The 25,122-nt window shown below is 40.5% G+C and overlaps 1 protein-coding gene across 1 annotated transcript in view; it reads left to right on the forward strand.

The window, feature by feature from the left end:
* The first annotated feature begins 9,275 nt into the window (after nt 1–9,275).
* fbxo41 (F-box protein 41) overlaps nt 9,276–25,122 on the forward strand; it is a 69,552-nt gene continuing 53,705 nt past the window's right edge. The window contains exon 1 of the mRNA XM_088341992.1: nt 9,276–9,358. The gene's annotated coding sequence lies outside the window, so the exon portion shown is untranslated. The remainder of the gene's footprint in view (nt 9,359–25,122) is intronic.

Here is a 25,122-nt window from a genome sequence, read left to right on the forward strand (position 1 = left end):
GGAGGGAAGGTGTTGGGTCTAAATTTGCTCCTATTTTTTCTCCTTTTTTTGACGTGGCCCGGCGTCATATTCATCCTATCAAAACCTCCGGAGGAAAAGAGTTTTTAAAGCTTTTGTGTGTCACTCTTGTGCTGTCATGACTGCATGAGAGCAGCTTGTGGAGGGCGGCAACAGAGTGCACGTTGATGGAGAAACTTCGGATTTAGGGTTTTTTTGTGTCTGATTTTTAATTTGCTGTTAAATAATGCTGTATAATTTTATTTTTTTTGCAAATCTCCTTTCGTGTCAGCTGTTACTGCGAAATAATGGAAATGTTTCTGAGGTTATGCTTGGGTTTCAAGTAAGTGATTCATTAGCATCGATCAAAAGTCCTTTCAGTGTCACCCAAGCAAATTTTTTTGGTACAACTTCAATTGTTAAAAAAGTGATCTTGGCATTATTTTGTGATGTCTGTCTAGAATAGAGAGTCCTTTTCGTCTATAGGCCATTCAGAGAAAAAAAAAAAAGATACAACGGGCACAATTATATATTTTTAGCTGGAATTTATATCACATGTGTAGACGCACATCTAAAATAAGCAAAGAACAAATAATACCAAAACAGGCCAAATGAGTCTTCCTGCTAATTTCCTCTAATCATGGCCCTCGCTCTAATACACACAGTGCTTCAATTAAGCCCCAGGGGAGTAGCTTGATGGACATAATACCTCAAATAGAACAAACAACAGGTGGTATTCATCTTCAATATAATCTCCTCACATGTGATGCAAAAACTTGCACATCTGAGGAGCTGAAGCCAAAGTTTACTGTTTCAGCATTGACCAACTGGAAAAATATCTGCATGAATCCATTCACAGCAGACAACATAGTAAGTTTAAACAGTTAAGCACGCTATTCAGATTCAGATTCAGATTCAGATATACTTTATTGTCATTCTAGTACACGTGTATACAGAACAAAATGTCGATACGTCTGACCCGCACAGTTTCCTTGAGTGTACAGATATAAATAAAATGTTGTATTGTGTTGGAGTATTGAAGAACTAATAATATACTAAATAATTATGGCTATGTATAGTAGTATACAATAGTGCAAAGAGTGCAAGAGTAGTAGCTAACCAGATGTGCGAAATGGGCAGTCAGGTAAACAAGTCACTGTACAGTAACAATAACACTGTAGTACGATAGTGCAGAGGAGAACAGATGTGCAAAGGAGTGTCTAGGTACATAGAACTCCTAGTAGTGCAAAAAAAACAACAACAGACAAACAGATGTACAGATTAGCAGCAGTGTAGACTTACTATGTGTGTGATTGACCATTTAACAGTCTAATGGCCAGGGGGACAAAACTATTGCAGAACCTGGTGGTCCTGCACCGCACACTGCAGTACCTCTTCCCAGAGGCTAGCAGAGTGAACAGTCCATTATGGGGGTGAGAGGGATCCCTAATTATGTTCTTGGCTCGGGATAGGCAGCGCTTCTGGCCAATGTCCTGAATGGAGGTGAGAGAAGTCCCAATGATTTTCTCTGCTGTCCTCATCACCCTCCTCACACTCCCCCAGTCCGAGGCACTGCAGCCTCCACACCACACAGAGATACAGCTGGTCAGGATGCTCTCTATGGTGCCCCTGTAGAATGTGATGAGGGTGGGTGGGAGCAGGTGGGCTCTCCTCATCCTACGCAGGAAGTACAGGCGCTGCTGTGCCCTCTTCACCAGTGATGCAGTGTTCACGGTCCAGGTGAGTTTGTTTGTGATGTGCACCCCTAGGAACTTGGTGCTGCTGACAACCTCCACAGCCTTGTTGTTGATGAGAAGTGGGGCATGGTTGGGCTGGTTTTTCCTGAAGTCGATGATGATCTCTTTAGTTTTGTCAACATTCAGGACCAGGCTGTTGTCTCTGCACCAGCCCACCAACTGCTCCACCTTCTCTCTGTAGGCCAGGTCGTCGTCGTCCCTGATGAGGCCCACCACTGTTGTGTCATCCGCAAACTTCACGATGTGGTTTGTGGCTGACCTGGGGACGCAGTCGTGTGTTATCAGGGTGAACCGCAGGGGGCTCAGGACACAGCCTTGGGGGGAGCCCGTGCTGAGGGTGATGACATCGGAGCTGTTCTGACCAATCCGCACTGACTGGGGTCTGTCAGTGAGGAAGTCCAGCAGCCAGTTCCGCAGGGGGGTGTTGAAGCCCAGGAGTCTCAGTTTGTCTACCAGGTGTTGTGGGATGATGGTGTTGAATGCTGAACTGAAGTTATTGTATGAAGACTTTTGTTCATATTTCACTGCTGAGCCCATTTTAATCACGTTCGCTAACCAAAACAGCAGCTCCAAAAGAAACTGTCCCGGTAGGATGAAACACAAAACTACCTTCAGACATCTCAAATTACACGTAGATGCAATTGCTCATTCTAGCAGATGTTTGGGTGTGTCCATATGGATTGGCATGTTTAAGTGAGGTTCCGTCTTGTGGCAATAAAAGGTTTAGCAACTACAAATTGTTTTGCATGCCCAAAAACTTTACGGTGTCCATGCGCATGATGACTTTGGTCTTTTCTATGGCTGTCTGGCATTAATTTGCATGATGTAAAATTCTGATGCGGTATTCGTTTGCGTCACGGCCAAATGAAAATAGCAATATGCAATTGGCTGAACTACACCCCATAGCACCTTTCTCTTCATTCAGTTCAGTTTCTCATGAGTTTTGTAAAGATAAAGCATCATCAACAAAATACTGTATGCCAAAGGGACAAACAAAACCATGATAACCATGAAAAGAAAGCTTGCGATATCAAGAAATACAAAGAGGGCATAAAAATAGATACTCGTATGTTGCATTGCCATAACGGTTGGGACTTTTAATACAATTAAGGAGGCGAGTAAGGAAATATTTTGAGGGCATAACAATCCTTGCACGTAGAAGGTTTAAAATCAGTTTAAATAATTCATTCCCCCAACCTAATGCATCCACCCACAACTCTACTAGACCGTCTGAAGTCATGTCACATCAAATGTAAACAGAATTTAATTTCATCTTTCACGTTTCACGGATAATTTAACCACCTGAGTTGCAGAGGCACCCTTCCTGTGGTGTGGCTTGGGCAAGTCCAGCCTCGGTTAGAGGTTTGCTCCCCAACATGAAACAGATATTATTGCTTTTCATGGTAACCAGTAGCAGGAGAATCCTCCTGATCTGACTCAGATACAGCACCTTCATCATCCGTTCGTCATTGTTTTCAGTCCAAAGTGAGATAAGCCGTACCTTCATATTGAGCGGCAGAACGTTATTTAATCATATGCAACTATATTACAAATTAATAGTACTAATTATGTACTTTTTTGTTGTTTTAATGTTTAATTCTTGGGTACTGGGGGTTCGAAGCTAAGTACCATAGGTTTTCTATCTTCGGCTGTACTGCAATTTATTTTTAAAACAAATTAATGTCATATCCGGAGGGTCTACTCTGCATTTAACACACATTACATCCGTTTTTCTTTTGTTTTAGTTTAAATCCACTCGTTTTGCTTAGTGTAACATTGAAATCAATTTGATTTTATGTTTTCAAAAACTGTATATTTTAGACTTTTGATTTAAATCATTATTTTTACCCGTCACATGTCATTCCTATGTGTGTGTAAGTTTTAAAGAACTCTTTTCTTACTTGCAAAATTGGGAACGAGGTTTTGGCAAGAGGAAAAGGAGCTGGGAGAAAGTTGACATTTTGGCATGAATAATTTGACAGTCGCTGCAGTGTGATGAATTAGGGCCCGTTTGACACCTTAATGTTCTGTACAGCTGCTTGCAATCACTTGTACTGGAGAAAGGTGGAAATGAATTGATTAAAATCGCCGAGAATGAAGAGAGGGGGGAAGTGTTTGCACACTCCGAAAGTATTTTTGAATATTAAATGCAAAGTGAAAAACAACGACGCTGATATTTAGCAGGTTATTGACTCTTATGTGCCATCTGTCATCTTGCATTATTCCATGCATCCATCCATCCATCCATAGGCTAAGACGACGATCATAATGATTTTATGTCCTTCTCATTGTAACACTATGAATCACCCTCACAAAAGCTACTGTCACCCCCTGCTGGCTATTTTTAAACAGTCCTGTATTTCCCAGACAGGTTTTTGACATCAACCAATAATAAACAAAAGGAAACAACGAAATATTTGCACCGAACCACCTGTATAATACAATGATACATAATACATAATTATGTGCCCAAAGGGAACAGGGCGTAATCAGATTACAGTTTAATCTATTTTAAACCTCTTAAAATATTTTCTGAAATCACAGAGGCACACTCTTGTATTTGATTAAAAACAATTCTTTTGATGTTACATGTTTTTTTGTTTGTATTTCAAAAAAGTATTTGTTGTCATGAATGTTTTGAAAATAAGAGTTGGTAATATCTGTTGCCATCATTGATTTTTTTTTTTTTTTAAGTTTTTTATTTTATTTTGTAAACATCAACCAGCAACAAGAGTAACAAAGTGCTACAACATCTCATCTCATCTCATCAGCTGCACCGCTTATCCTCAGTAGGGTCGCGGGGATGCTGGAGCCCTCCCAGCAATCATCAGGCAGTGGGCAGGGGACACCCTGGACTGGTTGCCAGCCAATCGCAGGGCACACGGGGACAGACAACTCACTCGCTCAGTCACACATAGGGACAATTTGGACCGGCCAATTCACCTGAAATGCATGTTTTTGGAATGTGGGAGGAAACCGGAGTGCCCGGAAGGAAAACCATACAAGCACAGGGAGAACATAAAAACTCCGCACAGTAAGGCCGGGAGCTGGATTTGCACCCACTCAGGAGGTTCCCACGACCTCAGAACTGTGCCGCACACGCGCTAACTACTGCGCCGCCGTGCTGCCTGTGCTACAACATCTTATCTCATCTCATCTCATTAGCCGTACCGCTTATCCTCATTAGGGTCGCGGGGGGGCTGGAGCCCATCCCAGCCATCTCCGGGCAGTGGGCATGGGACACCCTGAACTGGTTGCCAGCCAATCGCAGGGCACACAGGGACAGACAACTCATTCGCTCATTCACACCTAGGGACAATTTGGACCGGCCAATCCACCTGAAATGCATGTCTTTGGAATGTGGGAGGAAACCGGAGTGCCCGGAGGAAACCCACGCAAGCACGGGGAGAACATACAAACTCCGCACAGGAAGTCTGGAGCTGGATTTGAACCCACGACAGGTTCCCATGACATGAACTGTGCCGCACAAGCGCTAACCACTGCCCCGCCGTGCTGCCTCGTGCTACAACATATTATCTTAAAATTAATCTTCAAAATTACAGTATGGGTTTGAATAACATTATGTTATTTGTTTGTATGTGTTCCTAGAGCATCTGTGTGGGAATATGTTCAGCAATATCTGTATCCATTGGATTTGATTATCATTATATATACAATATATATATATATATATATATATATATATATATATATATATATATATATATATATATATATATATATATATATATATATATATATATATATATATATATATATATATATATATATATATATGTAACGGGTGTAATAATAACTTTTGTTTTATTGAAATTCCTGCTGAAATATGTGTATAGTTTTTGGTAAATGTCCTGCAATGATGAGTCCAACAGTGCCATCTGTATGGGATGGGGTTTGGTTTTGGCTTCTGACATGTGACCGGGAGGCGGGGTTTGTTGGTAGTCTTACCAGAGAGAACTGCAATGGTAAGACACATATTTTGGTGCTCCACAAAATTAGTTAATTTTAAACATTATAACCCCGGCTGACAAATCTCTCAACATGCACCGTAATGTGATGTCAAGCTGTTTATGATTATTTTTGTTTTGTTTCTGTTTTACTAAATTATGAATTCCCCTTGTAGAGATCAAAGAGATCAAAGCCAACAGAAAAGCTAATGTTGTGACTCATCCATTTGCAGGTAACTTGTACCCGTTTTTATACTCATTATTGTTTTTATTTCTATTTTTTTCATATACATTAAAAAAGGATGATGTTGGTTAAAATTCAGACGAAAGAAAAATATGTTGAATCCATTGTAAACGTTAAAAATCCACTATACGATCTCTTGTTAAAAGTATCTTGTTAAAATGTAAAGATGTAAAAATGTATTGTGATATTTTAAAATGTATTTTCTGTAAAGTGAAAAGAAAGCTCTTTGATATGCTTTGTTGGCAGTCTTACCAGAGAGAACTGCAATGAGATCAAAGAGATCAAAGCCAACAGAAAAGCTAATGTTGTGACTCATCCATTTGCAGTAACTGTAATAAAAACCTCATCATCCAGTCCAGCGTGAATGTGGATCTTTGGTGGGACAAGTACACCGCGGTTACATATATATATATATATATATATATATATATATATATATATATATATATATATATATATATATATATATATATATATATATATATATATATATATATATATATATATATATATATATATATATATATTTGCATAAAGATGAATAAATAAATGCATTTAAATTAAAATAATGTATTTCATAGAACATGAATAAACTTTATGTGTCACAATCACCCGGATCGGGAACACCTGTGTTCAGGATTTGGCGCCAACAGCCAGGACAGCTTATTGGCTCACCCTGTACATTTAAATCCCCAGCTTCCGGTAACACTTTATCCGCTTGTACTATGCGATCTGTTGCCATCCGCTCAGAAAGCCCGTACCTCCGACTCTTTGCCTGCCTCCTGTTTTTCCACCTGATCTCCGTTGCCGACCCGTTTCCGAATTTGCCTACGACCTGCCCTGCTCGCCTGACTCCTGATCTCTCTTCCGAACAGAACGACGCCCTTCTTCTCCAGCCCCAGCCCCAACCCACAACACGACGACTACGCCTGTCCGCGACCATTCCCGCCAAGCCTTCACTCGCCTGTCAAGTCTCGACAATCTGTCAAACAACGGATCGAAGATTCACGTCTTGTCATTCCTTCCTTCCAATAAAAACCAAGAAACGAGTGCAAGTGATCTCAGTTTTCCTTCCGTCCCGTCTGACATTATGACGTGATTTCACCACTACGATGAATAAATTATTCTGTAAAGGGTTACTATACACAGTTTCATTTCATTGTAACTATCCATGTCCACTTTTAGCCACCATATATTTCCGTTTATAAGGTGCACCGGATTATTGGGTGCACTTTCAACTTTCTGGCCAGTTTGGGTTTTGTAGGTGCGCCTTACAGTCCAGAAATTACGGTAAGTGCGTTTTAGGTGCGCCTACAGTGCAGAATTTACGGTGATGACTGTATGTTGGCGTTTAGTTTGGAGTTAAAGGGGAAATGTTATTTAACGCATCTGAGTGGTAAATAAAACTTTAATTGGGAATCATATATATATATATATATATATATATATCCATCCACCCATCCATTATCTGGACTGATTATCCTTAGCAGGGTCGCGGGTGTGCTGGAGCCCATGCCAGTTATATTCGGGCAGTGGGCAGGGGACACCCTGAACCAGTTGCCAGCCAGTCGCAGGGCACACAGAGACAGACAACTCATTCCCTCATTCACACCAAGGGCCGTTTTGTACCGGCCAATCAACCTGAAATGCATGTTTTTGGAATGTGGGAGGAAAACGGAGTGCCCGGAGGAAACCCACGCAAGCACAAGGAGAACATGCAAACTCCACACAGGAAGGTTCAATCTCATAACCTCAGAACTGTGCCGCACACGCGCTAACCACTGCGCCGCCATGCTGCCCATATATATATATATATATATATATATATATATATATATATATATTCCAAAGACATGCATTTCAGGTGGATTGGCTGGTCAAAATTGTCCCTAGGTGTGAATGAGCGAGCGAGTTGTCTGTCCCTGTGTGCCCTGCGATTGGCTGGCAACCAGTTCAGGGTGTCCCCCTACATATATTCGAATAATTAGGAAAAATACAAGAACTAATCCCAAGTGGGAGGTTTATTTAACCATATAACACACATTCATTGGAGGCAGAATATATATACATATTCTTACACATTTGGTGCACAAGAAACATGGTGCATTCATTAAGAGGGTTAAATGTTGAAAGATATAATCACATTTATTTCATAATTCTTTAGTATTTTTGTAATAATACTGCAGTTGTCTTTTTGGAGTAAATAATTCTGCAGTAGTATTAAGTAATATAGTATTACTGTAGTAGTATTTTTGTAGTAATTCTATACACTTCTTTTTATTTCCAGAATGAAAGCAAAATAATATATGAGGTCCCTGTTTTAAGCACTATATTTGATATTTAGTTTTGCAGTTATTGTGTAGATTTTTTGTTGTATTTCTGTAGTAGTATTTTTGAGTGGACACACAAATTGACAATGGGGACAATGTTGGCACCAAAAAAAATAACCACTCTTGGGGGCCCCTTAGTTGTTGCGGGGCCCTAAGCAGCCACTTAGCTGGCTTATGCCTAGGGCCGGCTCTGCCCCCCTTAGTTGTAGGAAAATTTAAGGATGAGTAATGATGACAAATCAGCAATTAGAGGAAACAGCAATTGATAATCTGCATTTATGAATCAGCTGCGTAACATAACAACGTGGTGACAGAATAACGTGGTAACGTAGTCACGTACCAAATAGTAACGACAGTAGAGTTACAACATGTTTTAAGAATTGCACTGAAGCATACCTGTCCACCTCCACGGCTCCATGCCCGTACAAACTGTAGTATTTTCCCATCCTAAATAATCGTACTCCATTTTTTTCTTTTTTCGGATTGATGCATGATGGGAAATCCCCAGGGGGCAGACGCATCCGCACAGTAGCATCAAACAGCCGGCTTCGTTTACAATGAAAAAAAACGATATCGAGATAGAGGCTTCCGCGGCGAACTCCTTTGACTTGATTGATTTGCAGTTTCGTTATAGTCGGTGTTTACCGGATGGTACCCATTATTGATTTCATTTGCGTTTTTCCGTACAGATTTCCTAGTAAAATTCATTAAAAAAACGTACAGGTTGACAGGTAGGCTGAAAGAACGTGTAACTTTGAAACACATTACTCCCAACACTGCTCCTGGGGTCCCCAGACCGTAGTTTGAAAACCCCTATGCTCAGCAGCGTGCATCTTACTTTACACACTATCAGAGCATGGGCGGGGTGTGATTCTTTTTATTTAATTATATATTTTGTATCTGTCCTCTCTCTTCTCCCTTCTACCTCTCCTGTCTCCCTCCCTCTTTCTCTCCCAGCCTCCGTGCTGCAGCCTTGTGACGTCAATGTGGGCTGGAGCGCTTCCTCTTTGCTCCGTAGCGGTAAAGGGAGAAAAATGAGCGCCAGGAAATTGACATTGCGAGGTGAGTTGTCTTTTCTTCTTCTGGATATAAACACAATCCTAACTGTATATGCACGAATGTTGTTGCACGCTTGTGCTCTGACAATTCACGGCGTTATGGGCGCTTCCCGTGCGGCTAATTGACGTCCCCGGTTAAGCGGGAGGGATGCTAAAAAGAGGAGGAGGCTGCAGGGCGGGGATGGTGTCGATTTTTACTCCTTTTCTGCAGCTGCACCCATGCTTGTGCCCTCGTTTACGCTAGAAAATGTGCCGCTTGTTTGGGGCCCGTCCACGCCCACAAGATGTTCTGCAGCCTGTGCCTACCTGCAAGACACGCTGCCATGTGTGATGCTGATCAATGGGACTGCATATGCGTGGCCTGCACCGGAGGGCTAGCACCTACAGTGACAGTAGCTGCTGGGGTTTGTGCGTGCAACATCTATCTTTTTTAAATATGAGTCTGATCATTAGAACATAGTAGATTTCAGTGTTACTGAAAAAACTAAAAGTAATTAGTTATAGTTATTAGTTACTTCATTTAAAAAGTATTTGTGTTACCGCTCAGATTCACGGATCCCTTATCTCCAGAGTTCCCCGGGGCACCACTTTGTGTAGTGTGTCTTGGGCAAGCCTGGCGGTGCCCATCTCTTTCCAGGTGTTTTTCTGGTAGGGGTCTGCTCCCCCACATTAAACCGTTGGTAATGGGTTCCATAGTTACCAGGAGTAGGAGAACGCTCGTGATATGACTCAGATACAGCACTTTCATCATCTGGTCACCGTTTTTTCAGTGTTAAGCGCCATACCGCTCTTCAGAGATGAGCTGGACCTCGTCATTGACGGGCATCACTTGGGGCTTTCATATTTTTGTTGATTACATTACGTCCTTTGCTTTTTGTAATATATTCAAGGCTCAAAAGGCTCTTTGTCCGGTAATAGACTTTGTGTTTAATACATTTTTGTATCGAAATCAAAAATATTTTTATATTTAAATGAATAGATAACTTGATGGATAAAAAAAATAAGTAGCTCGTTCAAAAATAAGAAATAAATGATTTAAAACAAGGTACACGAATACATAAATAAATAATTCAATAAAATTGTTTCATAGATTCCTGACACCCAAAAGTAGCTAGTATCTAGTGACAATTTACCATCAATCGAAGCCGACCCCCTAGAACTGCTTTAAAATAACCACAAAAAAAAGGAAAAAAAGAAAACGTGCACACAAACCTGTGGAAGTAGTACACCCTTTATATTTCTTGGCTTGTGCAATCTTTACAGATTACACACTAACTTAGCAGAGACACTCCATATCCATCTTGTCTTTTATCTTCAACCACTATTATATTGCTGGATACTTTCTAAAAAATTGTCTTTTTTTCTCCAGAAAAATCAATTTTACAAATTACATTACCAAAACTCACCACTCTTTTACCATAAATTCTATACATACAACATTTCAAAACTGCATAATTGCCCCATTGATTTTGATATTCCTTTATAAACTACACCCTGCCTACCAATCCCTACTGGTGGCACACAGCCACATATGTGCATATAAACAGACCTGGGCGGCACGGCGGCTGTGTGGTTAGCGCATCCAAGGCACAGTTATGAGGCCATGAATCAAATCCAGCTACCAGCCCTCCTATGCGAAGATTGCATGTTCTCCCCGTGCTTGCGTGGGTTTCCTCCAGGCACTCCGGTATTCCCCCACATTCCAAAAACATGCATGTCAGGTTAATTCCCTAGGTGTGAATGAGTGAGTGAGTTGTCTGTCTCTGTGTGCACTGCTACTGGCTGGCGGGATTCGATGGGCTCCACAACCCCCGCGACCCTACTGAGGATAAGTGCTGCAGATAATGGATGGATGGATAAACAGACATCTTGATTTCAGTATTTTATTTTACAGTTGTAAATACAGCATGGATGTGAGTTCAAACAGTAGGAAGAATATAGAAATATCAGTAGGGAGAAATTACGCATTCTCTTACTCTGTGCTTGAGATGCCACCACCGTCTCTGTATTTAGTTGTATTTTGTAGGTAGATATAAATCCACCCACCCAATTAATACGTTGCATTCAGCGTTGTTTTGTTGGTGTATTGAGGATCGTATATTACTATGTGAGCAAAGGAGGAACAGTAACAGGATAGAAGACATTGATTGTACCTCTTTATATGCTATTTAAAACTTGTGGAGTAACGCACCATGTAAGTCACAAAATTTAATCAATAACGTGTTACAGGCAGCACTCGTTACTGAGAAAAGTAAGTGTGTTTTCAGGAACATGTTTCTTTGTAGCACGTTACTCCCTAAACTGCAGAAGGGTTGCACATACAATGACAGTCTAGCTGCTGGGGTTTGTGCATGGAACGTCTTTTTTTTAATATCAGTCTGATTATTAACATTTTGTACACTTCATTAGAGCTGCTGGATAGTGTATGAAAGATAGCCAGGCCAAAACTATGGAAAACATTGCGGTTTTGCAACCCTGTGGACACTCGCTTTGAAAAATGTTAGTCCTGAGTCAGAGGCGGGAAGAAGTGCCAGAGTTTGGCAAACTCGTACGACTACAAGGCGTGACAAATTGGAGCCATGCTCTCATGTGCATGCTGTGCTTCCACTGCTGCTGCTGTAAAAAAAGGGAGAAACAACAAAAAGAGGCTGTCATCACTGAACAATGAGATAATATTCACGCCAGTCTGGTTGTATGAACACATTGGTGAGTTCTTCATCCGTGCAGCAGCATAACTTCGACTTGTGGAAGTTAAGGCCTGACTGATATGGATTGTTGCAGGCCGACATTATGGACTAAACATATGAATCAAGTCATGAATGACATTGAAATGGGTCTTTGACGTTAAAGGAGAAGAAGCTTTTTTCCATTCTCTTTGCTTGATAAGTTTTAAATTTACGAGACACTTCAAAAAAGGAGAGAAAACATCATTTAGTTCTGCACTTGGAAGAAGAAGAGGAAAAGACTGTACAAACAACCCTCAATGTGCAAAATTGCAAATCTGTTCTAAAAGCCCTTCCCTTAGCCCTTGTTTTAATTACATTTCCTAGGTTACACAAAGTAGATCCGCCCTAATAAGTGTGGGAATCAAAGATTGGCCAAGAGTGACCAATGGTGTAAAAAGTGAATAATGATAAAAATAACGATCAACAGTGAGCAATAATAGTCAAAATAAAGAACCACCCTATGCAATCTCCTTTGCAGGTGCCTAATAGTAAAAACGGAAGCAAGCAGAACACATTTATCAGTGATCAACATCCGGGTCACGAGACTACACAAAAACAAGCACTAGAGTGAAATATTTCTGTATAAATATTTACTAAAATAAACAAAAAACTGAATATTCTGGGCTTGGAAGTACAGACAGAGCTATGTGTCTTTCAAACGATTATCAAAATAGCGGGCTAGTGTTTTATAAATAATGGGTATGGTTTGAAAAGAGCAAAACCTCAAATAAGTGTCCCCTAACCTTTTCCTAATCCTTAAATGGAATTTGAAAGTGTCCTGGCAGGACCACAGCCTTCCCTTCTCGGCAAAACAATCACTTGGAAAACACCATGAGGTCCATTAATTACAACAAAGAATTTGAATGATTAAAATAATAACGTGATAATTAAAGTAATAAAAAAATTATACAATTATGATTATGCAATCACACAATTCAATATGTTAAAAACGCCTATAGCTGGCAGTGGCATCGAATGGGTAATTTTAAGTAGGGTCGCATGATAAATCTTTTGATCAGGTTGACATGTGTAAGACTTACAAAACAATATTAACAGACTTTCAATCAGTGTTACATCTACGGATTCTTCTACGTAGTTTATCCATTCTCACACAACACTAATGAACGCACGAGAAGAGCAATAATGGGAGTTTGTTTTCATAACGGCGGTTAGGGAATTGCAAGACAGATAGGCAAAGGGATTTTGTTTATTACTCTATTGATCTGTGGAGTGTAACGTTTCAATTGTCCACTTGACTAATCATCATGTCTGTCAATGTGCTTGGGAAGAACTTTTATCATGAAAGTCAGTTAAGTCAGTACGTAATCAGACCAAAATGTGAATTATTACAATTTCTCTCTGTTTTTTTAACCTTTTTTGTTTAAATATGCCAACAGAATTTGAAAACTGTACTCTTAGGACAGCAATGATGATTTCTATCTCGTGTTAGTATTTAGATTATTTTCTTCACAATGTTTTAAATGGGTTGTCTCATATCTTTATTTAACAAACAAATACTCTCATCAGAGTTTTTCTCATAAAGGTGTCCGGGTTTTTTTTTGTCAAAAAAGGGCTAAAAATAAGATAAGAATGAGGTAATGTCCACAGAACAGAAAATGTTGTGATATGCATGATGTGAGCTAACAAACATTTGTGTCCTGGCTGGTCAGTTGATGTCAGCTGATTCCTCAGATTTCTTAGAATCATTGAGATCCCACAAGGTGATATCTTGGACGGGGCTCCACTCCGATTGAGATTGACCGTCATGTTTAGCTTCTTCCATTTTCAAATGATTGCTCCAACAGTGGACCTTTTTTCACCAAGCTGCTTGGCAATTGCTCCGTAGCCCTTTCCAGCCTTTTGGAGGTGTACAATTGGGTCTCTAGTGTCTTTGGACAGCTCTTTGGTCTTCGCCATGTTACAAAGTCTTACTGATTGTATGGGGTAGACAGGTGCCTTTTTGCAGATAACGACCTCAAACAGGTACATCTGATTCCAGATGATACTGTACATGGAGTGCAGGTGGACTTCTAATGGGCGGACTAAGATGTCTTTCAGGGTCAGAATTCTAGATCATACAAATACTTATTTGCAGCTGGATAACACAAATACATTTCTAAACAAATCATGCATTGTGATTTCTGGATTTTTCTTTTTAGTTTATCTCTCTCACAGTGGACATGCACCTACGAGGAAAATTTCAGACCCCTCCATTTCTAAGTGGGAGAAATAGCAAAATAGGAGGGTGTTCAAATACTTATTTTCTTCACAGTAGGGGCGGCAGTAGCTCAGGAGGTAGAGCGTTCGTCTTGGGATCAAGGGATTCCAGTTCAAATCCCGGCTCGTCCGTGTTACATGTCGAAGTGTCCTTGGGTAAGACACTGAACCCCTAATACCCCCAATAAGCAGGTTAGCGCCTTACATGGCTGCAAGGCCGCTATTGGGAAATGTGGAGCGCTTTGGGAAGTCATTGACTTGAAAAGCGCTATATAAATGCAGATCATTTCATTTCATTTTCATTTCATTCACTGTATATGATAAAGTTATAATTATGACCAGCCCGGTGGCCTTGTGGGTATGGCGCCCTCCCCGAGACTGGGGGGTTGCTGGTTCAAGCCTCGGCCGGGTCATACCTAAGACTTAGAACATTGGTACTCATTGCCTCCCTGCTTGGCGCTCAGCATTAAGGGTTGGAATTGGGGGGGTTGGTCACCTAGTGACTCCCAACACATCAGTTGGGTTGATTGAGGGGGCTGGGAATCCCCTCCTCTGTACCAATCTCACAGAAAGAGTCAGTAATGTGAATGTGCTTGACTCTAGCCACCTCATCATCTCATTAGCCGTACCGCTTATCCTCATTAGGGTCGCGGGGGGCTGGAGCCCATCCCAGCCATCTCCGGGCAGTGGGCAGGGGACACCCTGAACTGGTTGCCAGCCAATCGCAGGGCACACACGGACAGACAACTCATTCGCTCATTCACACCTATGGACAATTTGGACCGACCAATTCGCCTGAAATGCATGTTTTTGGAACGTGGGAGGAAACCGGAGTGCCCGGAGGAAACCCACGCAAGCACGGGGAGAACATACAAACTCCACACAGGAAGTCTGGAGCTGGATTTGAACCCACGACAGGTTCCCATGACATGAACTGTGCCGCACAAGCGCTAACCACTGCGCCGCCGTGCTGCCCACTCTAGCCACCTATATATCTATATCTATATATATCTATATATATATATATATATATATATATATATATATATATATATATATACAGGGAGTGCAGAATTATTAGGCAAATGAGTATTTTGACCACATCATCCTCTTTATGCATGTTGTCTTACTCCAAGCTGTATAGGCTCGAAAGCCTACTACCAATTAAGCATATCAGGTGATGTGCATCTCTGTAATGAGAAAGGGTGTGGTCTAATGACATCAACACCCTATATCAGGTGTGCATAATTATTAGGCAACTTCCTTTCCTTTGGCAAAATGGGTCAGAAGAGGGACTTGACAGGCTCTGAAAAGTCAAAAATAGTGAGATATCTTGCAGAGGGATGCAGCACTCTTAAAATTGCCAAGCTTCTGAAGCGTGATCATCGAACAATCAAGCGTTACATTCAAAATAGTCAACAGGGTCGCAAGAAGCGTGTAGAAAAACCAAGGCGCAAAATAACTGCCCGTGAACTGAGAAAAGTCAAGCGTACAGCTGCCAAGATGCCACTTGCCACCAGTTTTGCCATATTTCAGAGCTGCAACATCACTGGAGTGCCCAAAAGCACAAGGTGTGCAATACTCAGAGACATGGCCAAGGTAAGAAAGGCTGAAAAACGACCACCACTGAACAAGACACACAAGCTGAAACGTCAAGACTGGGCCAAGAAAAATCTCAAGACGGATTTTTCTAAGGTTTTATGGACTGATGAAATGAGAGTGAGTCTTGATGGGCCAGATGGATGGGCCCGTGGCTGGATCGGTAAAGGGCAGAGAGCTCCAGTCCGCCTCAGACGCCAGCAAGGTGGAGGTGGGGTACTGGTATGGGCTGGTATCATCAAAGATGAGCTTGTGGGGCCTTTTCGGGTTGAGGATGGACTCAAGCTCAACTCCCAGTCCTACTGCCAGTTTCTGGAAGACACCTTCTTCAAGCAGTGGTACAGAAAGAAGTCCGCATCCTTCAAGAAAAACATGATTTTCATGCAGGACAACGCTCCATCACACGCATCCAAGTACTCCACAGCGTGGCTGGCAAGAAAGGGTCTAAAAGAAGAAAAACTAATGACATGGCCTCCTTGTTCACCTGATCTGAACCCCATAGAGAACCTGTGGTCCCTCATCAAATGTGAGATTTACAAGGAGGGAAAACAGTACACCTCTCTGAACAGTGTCTGGGAGGCTGTGGTTGCTGCTGCACGCAATGTTGATCGTGAACAGATCAAAGCACTGACAGAATCCATGGATGGCAGGCTTTTGAGTGTCCTTGCAAAGAAAGGTGGCTATATTGGTCACTGATTTGTTTTTGTTTTGTTTTTGAATGTCAGATATGTATATTTGTGAATGTTGAGCTGTTATATTTGTTTCCCTGATGAAAATAAATAATTAAAATGGGTATACATTTGTTTTTTGTTAAGTTGCCTAATAATTATGCACAGTAATAGTCACCTGCACACACAGATATCCTCCTAAAATAGCTAAAACTAAAAAAGCCCCACTCCAACTTCCAAAATATTCAGCTTTGATATTAATGAGACTTTTGGGTTCATTAAGAACATGGTTGTTGTTCAATAATAAAATTAATCCTCAAAAATACAACTTGCCTAATAATTCTGCACTCCCTGTATATATCTATATATATATATATATCTATATATATATATATATATATATATATATATATATATATATATATATATATATATATATATATATATATATATATATATATATATATATATATACAATTATGACTACGTATGAAATGATAAGCATGGCTTAATATGAACAATAACATGATTTAATTTGACAACAGTAATAAAGTACTTTAAAGGAGTTTTCCAAGTGTATATTGTAAGTTACTGCTCCATTAGGTATGCTAATATATTCTGTGTGTGTGTTTTTTTGTTAGGCCATAACTCAGAGAAGAATATATGGTAAAAGTGTCAAAACAAACTGATGATCTGATTTTGTCAAGACTTTAAAAAAAAAAGTCTCTGACTAATTACCAACTTTCAAACCGTTTTTCTTTTATGTTTACTAAAAACTTAAATCATAAATGCCAGGAATTTTTTTTAATAAAAATGTGTAAAATCTAACATATTGGAAAGACACCAGTATTAGCGGCTATCAACTGTGTCCACAATATAAAGTGCTATGAAAAAGTATCTGCCCCTTTTTGGATTTCTGTGCTTTTTGCATGTCTATCACTCACAAAGGTTTCAGATCATCAAACGAATTTTAATATCACACAGAGACATCCATTCATTTTCTGCGCCGCTTATCCTCAATAGGATCGCAGGGGTGCTGGAACCAATCCCAGGCATCATCAGGTAGTGGGCAGGGGACACCCTGAACTGTTAAACAACCCAAAGAAATACTAAATGCAGTTTTGAAATATTGATTCTGTTCATTAAGGCACGGAAAAAAAAAACTACCTATCTGGCCCCATGTGAAAAAGTAATTATCTCCCGAACCTAGTAGCAAGTTGGGCTACCTTTGGCAGCGATAACAGAAATCAAACACGATAATTGGTAATGCATCTTTCACAACGCTGAGGAGGAATTTTGACCCACTCTTCTTCACAAAATTGTTTCAAATTTGCCATTTTGGAGGGTTTTCTAGCATGCACTGCTCTTTTAAGGTCACACCACAGCATATCAATTGGATTTGAATACGGGCTTTGACTTGGCTACTCCAAAACTTTTGTTTTGTTTTTTTGAGCCATTCAGAGGTGGACTTAATGGTGTGTTTGGGATTGTTGTTCTGCTGCATGATCCAAGAGCTTTTGATTTTGAGGGCACAAACTGATGGAGGATCTTCTGGTAAACACCAGAATTTACTATTCCATCAACCACAGCAAGTTGTCTTGGTTTTGATCCAGCAAAGCAGCCCCAGACACCAACACACCACCACACTGATTTACTGTTGGCATCATGTTTTTTTTGTCAAAGTCTGTACAATTTCTTTACCAGATTTAACAGGCTACACACTTTCCAAAAAGTAATTTTTTTGACTCATCAGTTCACAGAATCTCATCTCATCTCTCACCCCATTAGCTGCACCGCTTATCCTCAGTAGGGTCGCGGGGGTGCTGGAGCCCATCCTAGCAATCATCGGGCAGTGAACTGGTTGCCAGCCAATCGCAGGGCACACAGGGACAGACAACTCACTCACTCATTCACACCTAGGGACAATTTAGACCGGCTAATCCACATGAAATGCATGTCTTTGGAATGTGGGAAGAAACCAGAGTGCCCAGAGGAAACCCACGTAAGCATGGGTAGAACATACAAACTCGCACAGGAAGTCCGGTAGCTGGATTTGAATCCACACAGGAGGTTCCCAAGACCTTAGAACTGTGCTGCACACGCGCTAACCACTGCGCTGCCGTGCTGCCCCCAGTTCACAGAACGTTTCTCCAAAAATCTTGAGGGTGATCAAGATGCTTTTTGCAATTACTTTTTCACATAAGGCCAGAAAGGCCAAGATTTGTTTTTGTCCCTTAATGGAATCAACATTTCAAAACTGCATTTTGTATTTCCTTGGGCTGTTTCTGTGTGATATTAGAATTGTTTTGATGACCTGAAACCATTGTGAGAAATAAAGATGAAAAAACACATAATTTGGGAAGGGGATAAATATTTTTTCTCAGCACTTTAGTTAAGCGATGTGACGCTAACTGGAGTTGCTTAAAAAATTAGCATCAACTACTATGGTGATGCTAGCAGCTAAAGTGAAGCTACCCACCAAAGCTATACTATTTGCTAATGCAACCATCGTCTATATTAACAACAATACGAACTGAATCCAGGTCAAGGACCTAAATAGGCGCTAGAGACCATCTAGAAAGCTTTCAATTGTTTAAAATCACAGTCCTGTTTAAGTCTTTCACATTTTCATATCGCTTACTCTTAGTCCAAACGCCAATGTTTGTATTTTCTACTTCTCGAAAATAAATCACCATCTTCTTGCTGTGACATGCTTGTTGAGTGCATGTGTGGTATGGGAGAATCCATTAAATCGCGTCTGTGACATTAACTTAACAAGATGGAGACTCCATCATCTTTAAAGCTCCACAATGAAAGACAACGATGCGGCGTTGATGTACAATAATCACAACAGTGTTTAGCTAAATTGATGCATTGCCAGCTTTTGTGTTTTATATCCACTCTCCCTTTGTCATAACATTTGACATTTAATTATAATTCACTCTGGATAATGCATTGATTCACAACAACTATGATTGCATGTGAGATCACGTGTTGTGTGAGACCCATGTAATTGAGTGCAAGAAGTGAGTGAATGAATGTTGAATGGATGCTTGTAACAGGGTACACCTCCTAGGCATGTTTTAGCATTATTCATTTATTTTCATGTTCTTTCATTTATATGTTAAAATTTGTTTTTTTAATGTTGTTCCCATGGCAGCATGGCGGCGCAGTGGTTAACGCTTGTGCGTCACAGTTCTGAGGTCGAGAGAACGAACCTTCCTGTGTAGAATTTGCATGTTCTCCCCATGCTTGCGTGGGTTTCCTCAGGGCATTCCGGTTTCCTCCCACATTCCAAAAACGTGCATGTCAGGTTAATTGGCCGGTCCAAATTGTCCCTAGATATGATTGAGCGAGCTAGTTTTCTCTGTGCCCTGTGACTGGCTGGCAACCAGTTCGGGTGTCCCCTGCCCGAAGATTGCTGGGATGGGCTCCAGCACCCCGCGACCCTACTGAGGATAAGCGGTGCAGATAATGAATGAATGAATGAATGTTGTCCCCTTTTGTTGCAATTTAATTATTTAGCACCTTTGTATTTGTTTTGCGAAAACTTGCATAGTTTTGTGGTCAGGCATTGAGGGCAGCTAAGGGGTCCTGAAAGTGGCAGGGTTGGCCCGTTGGAACAATGAAAGAGACGAATGAGGAATTAAAGAGAGACGGATAAAAAAGACGAACGGAAGAGCGTACGAAAACTAAATGACAAATGTTAAGAAAGTTGATGCAGATTAAAACACTATCAACTAACGCTGCCCCCCTTGAAGTGTGCAACAGTTGGCTTATTTTTTGCTGTTATATTATTGAGGCTGCAACATGCAATGTTGCTCATTCAAGCGTCACATAAAAAAAAGACCTAGCTTGCTAGCTTGTGATTCTGTCGTTTGAGCACATTGATTTTTCTCACAGCCCAAAAGTGTCAGTGCAAGATGTTAGTATGGAAATGTCACTTATGTAATGTCTGAAATTGAAGGAGGGAAAAAAGATCCACAACCGGTGTGTGAGTGTTCTACTCCTGTCTTGTCTCAAACTGTTCCATTTCCATATATGTGTCAATGTCATTCAACACGTTTGGTGAAGTCATGGGAGAAAAATGTTACTCAAAATATTTATGTGGGACAGGAATTGTGTATGAATCATAAATATCCGTGCATGTATGACACTCATGGGTGGTACGGCGCGCATCCCCACGGTGCAGAGGTTCAGGGTTCAAGTCCAGCTACCGCAACCTTCCCCTGTGGAGTTTGAATGTTCTCCCCGTGCCTGCGTGACACTCCGGTTTCCTCTCACATTCCGAAAACATGCATGTCAGGTCAATTGGCCGGTCCAAATTGTCCCTAGGTGTGAATGACCAAGTTGTCTGTCCCTGTGTGCCCTGTGACTGGCTGGCAACCAGTTCAGGGTATTCCCTGCCCACAGCCCGAAGATAGCTGGGATGGGCTCCAGCACCCCCGCGACCCTACTGAGGATAAGCGGTGCAGATAATGGATGGATGGATGTAATGACACTCATTAAAAATGCAATCTTAATACATATTTAATTTAAAGCGTACCCCAAAAACCCAAAGAAAAAATGGTAACCTAAAACAGAGGGAAGAGGAGGTGTGACCAAATACAAATATTGTTAAATGTATTTCCATATAATTCACCCAAAAGTTACTGCTTCATTATCATTCCCCTAAAATGTTGTAATGACTTGAAAACATAATTTCATCATCTGTACTAGAGGTCTGGCAATGTTGTTTTTGTTGTGGTCTGCGGTACAGGACTCTTGAAAATGTGATTCATTGCAAAAATCGAATATAAAATCATTAGAATATAGTTTTGCGCAAACATTTATCAGTGCTAAAAATGACTATTGATCGTCCGTGGTTTACTGCGCCAGTTTACGGCAAATTACACTGAAAACCAAGTATAGTTCATTTTTGTTTTGACAATGTTGATTGTTCCTTTGTCATTAATGGTGGATCATTTGTCTTCTGCTGGACACTTGCAGTAATGGCAGATGTTATGTGTGTCTTAAGAACCACTTCTGATGACACTATGAAATTATTGTAAAAATCTGAAAATTCTCTATCCATTCTGAAATATGATTTTTGATGTTTAATATTTGTTTTTAATTTTTTAATAGACACATATAGTTAAATATTTGATCAGGCAGAAAGATTGTTTTTTTAATCTGCAATTAGTTGTATGGAAACAATTTAAGAAGTATTTTTCTTATTTACTAACAAACATTTATTTAAAAAATATTCAAAGGGACAATGTTTTAAAAACTTATTTTTTGAAAGAAATGATGTAGATTTAAGAAACAAGCTAAAATACATGAACTAAGATTCAAAAGTGCATTTATTTAGATGTTCATAGGTCGAAATATTTGCATTTATTTACTACTTTATTTATTACTTTAGGCTCACCTTGACAGAACTGAGAGCAATGTCCACTATCATGCTGCTTTGGATACACCAGGGGTGTCAAACAGGCGACCCGCGGGCCGGATCAGGCCCGCTAAAGGAATTGAATCCGGCCCGCGAGACAAAGCTGAGGGACGCGCAAGAGAAAAACAAGCTGCAGGTTGAAATATGTCCACTTGATGTTGTCAAAGCCAGGTGCCTCTCACAAAGACGCTGTCGATGTATCTCTCTCTCTCTCTCTCTTTCTTTTTTTTTTTTTCCTCTTTGTCTATTTCTTTCACTGTGTCTTTTTACCTTCTTTTGCTGTCTCTTCCTTTTTCGTTTTCTCTCTTTCTCTCTGTCTCTCTTAGTTTCCCCTTCTCCTTTTCCCTCCTTCTCTTTTCTCTCATCTTTCTTTCTATTTCTCTTTTGTTCATCACGTTCTCTCTTTCTCTCTCTTTCTCTCTCTCTCTTTTCTCTCTCTCTTTCTTTCTCCCTTTCCCTCTTTCTTTGTCGCACTCTCTCTCTTTTTCTTTTTCTCTAATCTACTAGTTCGTAATCTATCGTATGGCCCCTGAGGAAAAATTAGTTTGACACCCCTGCGATACACCAATAAAACAAAAACCTTGTGAAAACCCTGTGCAAAATTAGGAAGACAAAGGAGCAAAGGCAATTTACAGGCTCAAGTATTTGTTTAATAAATAAAAGTACTTTATCACCTTTTTTTTCTTACAAATAACTTCTGTACGGTCAAATTGTTATTTTAAAAATAATCATGCGGCTTTATTGCACAACTGTATTAAGGACACGATCCACTTCACCTCACATGGTAACCAGTCGCCTTCAAATGGATGTTATGGAAAACTGTATTTACTCTCCGGACAGCAACCTTAAATTTTGAAAAATACATATTGGACAAAAAAAGAGCCCCAACCCAAATGTCTGGAGCCCAAAAAACGACTTTTATAAGTCTTATAAGCAAGGAAATACATGTTGTATCTAATGTACCGTATTTTCCGCACTATAGGGCGCACCGGGTTATAGGGCGCACCCCCAAAAAATAGTTTTTGGTCCCATATCTTCCATAGATAATGCGCACCGGATTATAAGGCGCTACAATGGGAACGTCGACAAAACAGTCAAATGATTCAGTCCAACTGATTACCCCCTTAACATTCCCAAAGCTTGCAAAGAAGCAAATACGTGTCGTAGACACGTGCGGATGCGGTGTTCGTACGATGTCACTCAAATGCATCATTTCAAATATCATTCGGAAGGTTAAAGTCTTGGGATTCAAGAAATGCCAAACATTTCTTAGTTTCTATTTTCTTTTTCGCTCGCAACTTTACTGTGCATATGACAATAAACACTTGGAATTGAGTTTAATTCACTCAACTCATCACAGCAACATCAAGATCGTTCTAAAACAAGATACCGGGAAAATATAAAGCCGCATAGCTCACCTAAGTTCTCACGTTCAATAATGATACGCAATCATGGTCTTCTTACAACCGTGAGTGAAGTAAATCCAGGAGAGTAAATTATTTGCAAATACAGACTAATAAAACATGTTTCTTTATGGTGTACTTTAGCAAGCTTGCTAAGCTTGCTAAGCTTGCTACGCCATTGCTAAACTCGGCCAATTGCAGGGTTTGTTTTGGCCATCTTGCCAATCCGAGGCTCAGAATAACTTCAGCCAATAGCGATCGATTTAACGGATGATTGACACATCTTTTTCGGCCAATTGCAGGGTTTGTTTGGGCCCTCTAGCCAATCCAAGGCTCTGAATAACTTCAGCCAATAGCGATCGATTCAACCGATGATTGATACATCTTTTTCGGCCAATTGCAGGGTTTCTTTTGGCCCTCTAGCCAATCCGAGGCTCTGAATAACTTCAGCCAATAGCGATCGATTCAACGGATGATTGACACATCTTTTTCGGCCAATTGCAGGGTTTGTTTCGGCGCTCTAGCCAATCCGAGGCTCCGAATAACTTCAGCCAATAGTGATCGATTCAAATGATGATTGACACATTGGTTAGCCAATGAAACGCCGGTATATAAATCCTAGCATACACAGCGGACTACTCCACGTTCGGGGGAAAATCGAGTCGGCGGCTGTTGCGTAAGTTGCGAGACCTTGTGATTTAATGTCGATCCATAAATAAGACGCACTATATTATAAGGCGCATGGTCAGCTTTGAAAAAAATTAAGACTTTTAGGTGCGCCTTATAGTGCGGAAAATACGGTATATTTATTTGGTAACATTAAGAATGTGTCCTGTTTGTTCTCCTACAGAAACCGTATATTTTTCCATTATCAAACTGCATCTGGCCTCAGAGCAAGTTTAACGGGTTAAGCAGTTCAACTTTGTTGGCAATAGAAAGCATCTTCCTCTGTCTTTTGCGCCTTTTCACCAGTGCTTTTATTGGTCCAGAGTGTTTTGGGGGACATGATGGCTTTTAGAGAAATTTGAAATTATATAATGTAGGTTCATGAATCACACACAAGCAGAAAAGGGTTGAGGCAACTTTAACGCTAATCAGAATGCAGAACACAATGAACAATGAAAACCCGTGATGTAGCGAAACCACAAAAAGGATAGCACGAAACAGCAAGGGATTACTGTATTGTTGATGTCTACATGCGAGAGACTAATTGTTTCAACGGACCTTTTTCCAAATCATAAGTAGATGGTGGCAGTCGGGTTATGACGGTGGGGGCTCGTGGGGGCTGTTGGTTGTTATGAGCATACCCATCAGCTTTCTCTTAAAGAAGTCTTGTGGTCCCAATGGTCTTTGACCTCGCTGCCGATAACGATCCACTCGAGTTCTACTCTCGCATTCTTGTTGCGTCGCGGTCAATGACAATGAAGGTTTCCAGTGCTATATTTTAAGACTATTTCAGTCCGTCAAAACAAATCAAAATGTGGAAGAAAGGGCTCCTGATGTCTGCGGACTAAAGATGTTAAAGCTAACAGCCAAAAAACGACCTTCTCTTAACATTGTGTGTGCTATAAAGTAAAACAGATTGGTATTTAGGGACACTATGCGCAGTGTAATGTAATGTCATTAAAAGTATTCACTACAATGATTGTACAAACCAATAAAACACAGGCGACAGTTTTATTTTCAAGCAATCTCGGGATGTTATCACATCCAAGTTGGCAATT

Source organism: Urocampus carinirostris, chromosome 8 (genome assembly GCF_059441175.1).
Source record: "Urocampus carinirostris isolate Australia breed hairy pipefish chromosome 8, RoL_Ucar_1.0, whole genome shotgun sequence".
NCBI lineage: Eukaryota > Metazoa > Chordata > Actinopteri > Syngnathiformes > Syngnathidae > Urocampus > Urocampus carinirostris.